The following is an 8,997-nucleotide window of genomic DNA, read 5'->3' as shown; positions in this document are numbered from 1 at the left end:
CATATATACATTGCATAGTTTTCCATTCCTAATGTAGTATTATCATCTTCAATTTAGAATTCAAATATCAAGAACATTGCGATAAGACACTTATGTTTACTCCTGTGCAAAATCCCCTTCCTCACTCCTCTCCATATGACTGTGACTATAAAGCACTATCTCAATTCCAACCTCATATTTCCATCAAAACATTTTCCCATCTCCTCCAGCAATGTGAACCCTGGATCTGTTCCACCTACATTAGTTGAGGTTGCAATTAAGATGTATTTTATAGAATGCATAGGATGGCCAGTGCAACCCCTGTGTAATTCTTTCTTTTGTTCTGTGGAAACACTGCCCTATGGTGGGTCACAGTATCCCACTAATTATGAATAATTTTGATTGCCTCAGATAATTTCAGGTAGTAATGTACAGGGTAGTCTTTCCTCTTATCTGAATTCCCTGCCTTTTAGGGCTTTGACTCAGTGATGGAGATTTACACTTCAGCAACCATAAGACACTTCCAATGAACTTTTTCTTTTCTTTTAACTTTTTACTGAGTTTTGCAATTGTACGCCACCCACAAACAAGTTTGAAATTTACACACTGCTCATTCTTCTTATTTTCATGTATGCAGCAGGCAAAGTTAAAGTGTATCACAACATTAACTAGTGTATCATTATTTAAGCTTAGGATAGAAGATGATTCCTCCAGAAACTTGCCAAACAAAAGGAAAACCCAAAATAAAACCCCATGAATGCATCTTTCTATGAATACCTCTCTTGTTAGTTTGCAGTGTGGTGGTAGCTGTGTAGGTCCTGGGATATTAGACACAAGGTGAGGGAGGTAATATCTTTTGTAGGTGAAAAAGACAAGCAGTCAAGCTTTCACAGAGCTCTTATTTTGCATGAAGTTGATCTATAAAGATATTACTTTATCCACCTTTTCCCTTTTTTGGGACATATTTGGAAGCCAGGAAAGTGAAGGGTCTAAAGTGCTCAGCATAAATGATGAGTGGGTAGTATATGTCGTTGAGACTACTGCTCTTTATTTCGGACTTTGCCCACTTTCTCTGTGACCTTCACCCCAGTATGCCTGTATTTATTTGCATATAAAGCAGGAGTTATAACATTTTAGTGGGTGTTCCATTTCCTGAGGACTCCAGATATCAAAGCACTTCACAAACATTCATTAAGGTTTTCCATGTCCAAGTGTTGTGATATTAACAGTTTGTTACTGGAAGACGCCCTTATAGTGAGTAATAGAGTCACTTTAAAAAGTGCATGTCAAGGTGACTTGTGTCATTCTCCTAATCAGGTCATGATTTCTAGCTCAGAATTAGGGAATATTCAATTTCCTTTAAAAAGAAGATTGGATTTCCTTTTAGGATATCAATTCCTTTTAAATTTTAGGAGCAGGAGATCCACCAGCAGAGATAACCACTGCTCCATAGAATTCCAAGATGTTCAGGGCATTTGAATCAAAATAAGGATCTTCAATCTTGCCTGATTAGAGGAAACAATCTTTGGAGGGAGAGGCTGTTGCACTTTAAAAATGTTTCCCATCATAGTAAGAAAGCTTTGTGCAACCCCGGAGTCTTGCAGCATGCCCTAATGCTGGTCAGACTTTGAATGAATCTAATCTTATCCCACGGCTGTGGCCAAAAGAGGCGTATCTCCATCTTTCCTGGGTTTCATCTGAGGCTTTATCAGCTCCATTTTCCAGCAAGACAAAAGGTGTCTTGGCTGTTCTTGGAGGGAGATCATGTTACTGATGTTGTAAATGTTCCAGGGTATATCTCAAAGCCTTTATAAAATGTTGCAATGATTGTTTTTACCCACCACCAATCCCCACCTCACCCCAAGATCAACCCTGCAGTAGGCAGCACATTGAGCATCTGCAGGCATGATCTTCCTGATTCCACAGCATTGGTGACATAATTGGAGGTGCAACAAAAATAACATCTTGTGTAAAATGCATCGCACACTGGAGTGGGTGATCAGTTGCAGGTCTTCAGGAAACCTTGCCAACATGTTCTTTCTTCTCTGCATTATTTCTTTCTGTAAGTCTGTACTCCACTTTTCATTCACATTAAAATTATGCTGCATTATAATATCCGTCTTCTGGTTCTGCTTGTTTCTCCATTCTTGCTTACATATTGCTCTGGATGTAATTCATCCCTGTGGAGCAGTCAACACCAGACCCACGCACTTTTTATATCCCAGCCTACGAAGCCATGTAGAGAGAAGAGAATCTGGCCTTCTGAGTGGCTAATAGCCTTATTCAAGCCTTCTGCACAGGGGTGGATTTCCTCTTTGGATTCCCTGTTTTAGTAAAGACCCTTTTCTTGTGTAAGTCTTTGCTGAGTGGTGACCCAAGTGTTTAGAAATGAAAGAAAATTCACTTCAAATTACTTTGTTACTGCAGGGTAAACTCTAACCCCAATCCTCTAAATGGCAGAGCAACTTTCAAGACAATTGGAGGTTGCATTTGCTTTTAGAGCTCTTTAAATCGCCCCTTAATTAGGAATCTCTTCTTAACTTGATCTCTGGAAGTCACAACCAGTGTTCTGTAAAGCTGTCTTCCACAGTCTTTGTGTCTGCACAGATTATTATACAGACCAATACTGGGAAAAGTTTACTCACAGGTCCCTTTATTGTTTGTGCTTTTTCTGGACCTCCTTCACCAAACAAATCCAAGTTTGCATGGCTAACACTGCCCTAGGTTCTGATGACAAAGTTTCATATCAATCTTTCTCTGTGTGTCTATTTTAGAGCATTTTGAATAATTACCTCTTCAACAGAAACTCCACTGAATCGTAACTATTTTGACACCAACCCTCTTTCACAATTGTCCATTTTCCATTATGTTATTGCTCAACTGCTGCGTCCATTTGTGACATGTAGAAATTAGAATCTAGTTAGAAGTAGTCAGTAATTGAAGTAAGCTCTACAAGTTCTGATACTCAACATTCACTTTGAACTAATTTAGATGGCCATCCAAGATCCAGGGCAATGCCATCTATCTCAACTTCATATTGAGATTCTGGATTTCGATCTACCAATAAAATACAAAATAATCCATTAAGCATTCTTTGTCTTGATGTGTTCATAACCTGGAGAGCAACAATTTCTAGTCTTTTATGCTTTCATCCAAAGAAGTGATAAAAAGTGGGTTCGTGAAAAATGTTGGAAACACAACTGACTAAGGCTACAGCTGCACTGACGGCGGCAAAGTTGCCGTTGTCAGATCGATTTCTCTGGATCAACTGAGCAGTCAGTGAAGACCCTCTCAGTCCATCCAGAAATCGATGTACTAAGACCACCTTCACAAGTGGCGTAGCGCTCTGTCGATGGGAAAGCGGTTCCCGTCAGCGCAGTGCAGTAAAGACAGCGCGCAGAAGAGGAGCAAAGAAGTTAACAGGAGTTACATAAGTTTTTGTGTAGCTTGTGTAACTCCCATCAACTGCCGCTGAATCTCGGAGGTAAGTGTAGACAGGGTGAGAGTCCATTCTTCCCCACAGAATACATGTATTAATTCAGTAATGGAATCCAATGTTTCCAGGATAGTGTGCACCCACAGTCCTGCTAATCAACATTGATTTATAGAGTCATATAAGATGACCATGAGGTACAATAGATTGACATGGCAGGAAACACAAATGAATCAATTACCTTTTAAATTTGTTCGGTTCTCAAAAGATAGAATGTTCTTATTGATTATGTTTTAAATTTTTTTACATAAACCTGGACAGTTGGGGGAAAAATATTAAAAGACAAAAAGACACTGGATAGTTCAGTTTAGAGAAAACTGGAAATCACTTTTTTTTAAAAATCCTGGCCTGCCAGTTTAAGCAGCATATTGGGTGAGTGGGAGGTAAAAGTCATATTACTAATAACTAACAGTTTCCCATGACATGAAAGATACCCCCCACTTAGAGACAAATATTATATAGCAACCGCAGTGCCAAAAGGTGAGCAAGAAAAGTAAGTTCACGTTTCCCTTCTGAGATGGGACTTTACACTATACCATCCAATAACAGGGGAGGAGATCATTTTCACTATGCTTACAGCTCATATATTCTTTTACATATTCAAAATGCTGCACAAATCTTGATTACACCTCCGTACACCTGGCTGGTGATGCAGCTAACGACTCTATTCCCATTTTACAGACATTGACGCACCGAAGGGAGAAATGATTTGTCCAAGGTCCAACAGTAGGTCTAGCACTTCATGACAATCAGAGAGCGTATATGCATGCATCAGTCTGAAATTGAAACTACCGCTAATATGACACCTCAGTAGTTAGAAAGAGAGTGATTCACATCAGATTTACTCATTTCACCACAGAAAATAGGTCAAGAGAAGTAGTTAGAATAGCTCTGAGTCACTAGAGCTTGAATTTATCACTCCTTCTGGAGGATCAGAGACACCCTTTGTTCTTGAGGTCCCTATTAGTTACAAAACAAATTCTGCGGCACATGTCACACTTTCAAGTGCTATAATTGTATTTCTTCAGTATTTGGGATCACTACTCTGTTCTCAAACTCACATAGTAATTGTGACAGATATCGAAGTGCATGCACTACCACTGGGGGAACATATTGTATAAAGTTCAAGTATCACTGACTGCATATATGAATATTTCTACTGAAGGGGGGAGGGTTATTACAGCTCTCCCAGGACCTAGAACAGTGAGGTGTGATTGAGGTAAATTACTCACAATTATAAACACCTGCAGAGAGGTGCCAACCCCTGGGGAGGTTTGCACAGACTGGATCAGAATGGGTTTCCCAAAAAGAACAGGAGAAGAAAGCGTTTTTCATCTCAAAAGGCTGAGTGTGAAATGACTCTGGACTTTCTGTCTGATCCAGCAAATAGACAGAGCTTCTGTCCAAGGGGCCCCCAAAACCGGCAGAAGAGTTGGAAAGACTTGGGCCTACAAGTGCCCCGCAAAACTGACGGGTGACCTCTACTAGGATTGTGGAATGCATGTTGGAACGTTCAGTGTTTTTCATGTTTTCTCTGTAATGCATTGAACCATGACTGAAAAGGTCTAGCTGAACTGAATAGACAGGAATACCAAACACCTGTTTTGTTTAGTTGGTACAAAGAAGGGAACAGCAGGGCTAATACCTCTCTGATGATTTACAGACTCTTTCCAGACCTGATTCTCTTCTCACTACAGGCTCAAATGGGAGTTCAGTAGTGCACATGCATTGGGTCCCTGTACAGGAGTGAATTGTTACCCACAGGGTCAGATGCACAAAGGTATTGAGGTGCCTCACTCACATAGATTTTCATGGGAATCAGGCACCTAAGTAGCTCTGTGAATTAGGGCCACAGGGGTTGGTGAATAAGGAATGGAGCAGAAAGGAAACCCAGAAGACTGATGTTATGATGCAGAATCAGTTTAATGTGAATTGGGAGAGGAGTACACAGGAACAGACAGAAAGAATGCAAAATAAAAGGAATCTATTTCCAGAGTTTCCAGACAGTTAACAATGAATTACCCATTCCAAGGTGATACGTTTCACACCAGATGTCCTCCTTTCTTCATGGCAGCTGTAGAGGTTGACATTCAAGTCTTATTGAACGATTTGAAGTTACTTGTTTCATTCCCCTCAGGGTCATGATGATCCCCCTGAACCCACAGCACTGGTGACATAATGGAGGTGAATTATGAACTGAATTTGTAATCAACATGAGGGCAAATTCAACCCTGAGCATATGTTCAGCACAAAGGCCTACTCAACTCTTAGGTCCCTCTTAAGACCTATTCTGAAGGCTTCTGGGACTTACGAGGGGAACAGGCCTTATGCGACAATTTTTCCATGGGGAAATTTCAAGTTCAGACAAAACTCACCCAGAACAATGATTCCCATTGATTTCAGTGTGAAGTAGATCAGAAACTTTGCGGGTGCAGACTCCGCGTAATGGGCCCTCACTCCTACAAATTTCAGGAAGTGCAATTCACCCAACACCTACCAGCATGGCTCACAAGGATCACATTGGATTCCTTTACATGGAAGCAGATTGTGCAACAGACACAGCTCTGATTAACCTTGAGATTCATTCCTGTGGTAAATCTGATGAAGTTCACTGAAATAATTCCAGGGAAGATTGTGTCCCATAAAATTTTTCAGATGAAAGAAACCCATAGGGTGTTTTGTGCATATCCTACCATGTGAACTTGAAAACACAATACTCTTCCAAACAATTAGATGAATTGAAGGAGTGACATGTAGCAGAGTGTGTTTTGTAATTAATTAAGACCTCAGGCTAAAGGGTGTCTCAGATTCTCCAGGCAGTCTGAGAAGTTGTATAAATGCACTTGCTACTCAGGCTCTTGAACCACTTCTCTTGACCTAATCTCCTCTGTGAGCTGGGTAAGTGCCATTTGTCTCCATCTCTCTAGAGCTATTGAGATGTCACGTTAGTGAGGGTTTTAATTTAGGACTGAATCTTGCATATAACTTTGTGATTATTGGCTATGTAAAGGAGATTTTCCATTAAAATAGTAGTAATTCAGTTGCAGATACTGGTGGATTCATGGTTAGAAGTACAGACTGCAATTTTCAGAGGAACAGAGGCATTTGGGACACTAATTCCCCTGTATTTTCTTTAAGAAATAGGAGTTCAAATGTCTAAACTTTGAAAAATCTTATACACAATTTTTAACTAAGGGTTGTTGGGAAGAAACTCCCCCAGTTTATTCCAAAGGAGACCGTTTTTGTGTTCTTCTATTCTATTCTGTAGCAGCTGGTACTCCACAAAATTTCAGACAGACCAACAGATTAGATGGATTTCTGGTCTGGTCCAATATGGCAATTTCTATGTTCTTATGTGCACTGGGAGCAGTGTTAGATGCATATCCACAGGAGGTGTAAATTAGCTTAGACCCTTGAACTCAGTTGAACAGTTCCGATATCTACCTGCTCAGGATCCGGTTCTCAGTGTTTTGTTTTGACAAAAGAACATTTTCCATTCATACCTGGCAAGTGTTGCTGACTCACAAGCCATAGAAGCCAAAGCGCCACACTCGTGGTTTGCATGCTGAGCTTAAACCCTTGCAAGGAAGCTGATCTTAACATATTTGTCCCTGCCAGGCTTTGTATAAACATTTTATACAAGGGAATAAAAATCCCATATGTCTATGACAGAAATATTCTATATGGTCTGTTTACTTAACCCAGTCAGTGTTTTCAAGAGAAAGGGACTCAGAAGGGTTCAAAGCAGCTGGTAGGAGGGAGGCTGGGAGAAAGTGGAGCAAGGGGACTAGGAGGAGGAAAATGTAGCTGGGAATTGAGGGTTAGATGATCATTTCCCTGCCCTCTCTCTCTCTCTCTCTCTCTCTCTTTGGCCCCCATGGTAATAGTACCTGAGCTTTTTCCTTTTCATTCCGTTGGCTCCAAAGCATTATGTTGACTCTTTCCCCTGCTGTGTGTTTCAGGTTTACCTCCAACGCAGAAAGATGACTTTCCACCACCAAAAGATTTCTCATCATTGGGGCTGTGACCCATGCTGTTATGGGGGCTGGGGCGGTTATGGGGGCCATGGCGGTTATGGGGGCCGGGGCGGTTATGGGGGTGGTTATGGTGGCTATAGGCCATGGGGTTACTGTGGGCCATACAAGTATGGGTGGGGCCATCATTACGGCTCCTGCTATCCTTACCCTTACCAGTGGGGCCATGGCTATGGCTATGGAAGATGTTGGCCATGTTTTGCTGAGGAGGAATAGACCCTGAACAAGGAACAAGCCGGAAACAAAAAGCAAGATACGATTCATAAACAAGCTTATGGGCCACGGCTTTCAGAAATGCTGAACAAGTTCGACTCCCACGGGAGCTGTGATTGCTCAGCACCTCAGAAAATCTGCCTCATAGCTGTATCTCCTAGGTTACGCTTTATGACCGTTTCCTCCAATGCTTTCTGTACTAGCTGCTGCTTCTATATCCATCCAAAGGCCTGAATCCCAATTCCAGGAAGGCCCTGCTGCGCCACTCTGACAGTGTCAATGAAGCAGGGACCGTGAAGGCTCCTTACACAGCAACATAAAGGGGTCTTAGTGTCAGTGAGCAGTAGGCCCCAGGTGTACTAGCCTTCCCCTGAGTCCGTGCCATTTGTCTCTGCATTGAACTTTGCTTCAGAAGATGTACAGCAGAGAAACAGCTTAGTGCTCGGCTCACATTCTGCTTTGTCTCATTTGATTCTGACTGGGATAAAACAAGTGTCTTAAAATGGCTGGGAACAGGACTTCATTGAAGGAAGAAGAGCATCTGGTGTGAAATGCATCAGCTTGGAGCCTGAGATTCGTTGTAGATCTACTTGAAACCCTGGAAATATATTCTTTCTACTCTGCATTATTGCTGTCTCTTGCTGTGTCCGTCTCTTCTAATTCACATTAAAGTGATTCTGCATCATATTGCCAGCCTTTTGGTTTTCTATTCTGCTCCATTTTTTGTTTGCCAACCACTGTTGCCGAGGTTCACAGAACCACTTAGGAGTCTAATCTGTATTGAAATTGGTGTGAGGGAGGCATATAAAAACCTTTCTTTATCTGGGTATCATGCGTACATCATACTATCACAGTTTCAGGGTAACTGCAACTGTCTTCCCCCTCCCCCATGATTCCTTTAGCTCCCAGTCATTAGCTTCCTTCGTTGGAGACCCTCATCAGTCCCCTTCTCACCTGGGGATTTTAGGCTGCAGACACCTTAGCCCAGCCTCCCAGGGGTGGTACCTGTCTGGAGGTGTTTCCATTCTTAGATATTTTTCTTAATCCGATCCCATTGTTATACTTCCTGAAGGAGCTGTGGTAACCCTCGCTTCTGGAATGGGACACAATTATACCTACAGTCCTTGGCACACAGTGATACATACATTTTATAAAGTACGTATTTTATACAGGCCTGGTGATTCCAGAATTAAGGTCCAGAAGAATTTCAGTTTAAGAGCTTCCTGGACATGGATGGTCATAGATAGATTGATTAGAAAATTCATCATCAAAACTCAG

This window comes from Emydura macquarii, unplaced genomic scaffold, assembly GCF_026122565.2.
Source record: "Emydura macquarii macquarii isolate MOO-44397 ecotype Brisbane River unplaced genomic scaffold, CSIRO-AGI_Emac_v2 contig_891, whole genome shotgun sequence".
Lineage (NCBI taxonomy): Eukaryota > Metazoa > Chordata > Testudines > Chelidae > Emydura > Emydura macquarii.
The sequence above is the reverse complement of the archived record's forward strand: the minus strand, read 5'-3'. Positions refer to the sequence as shown.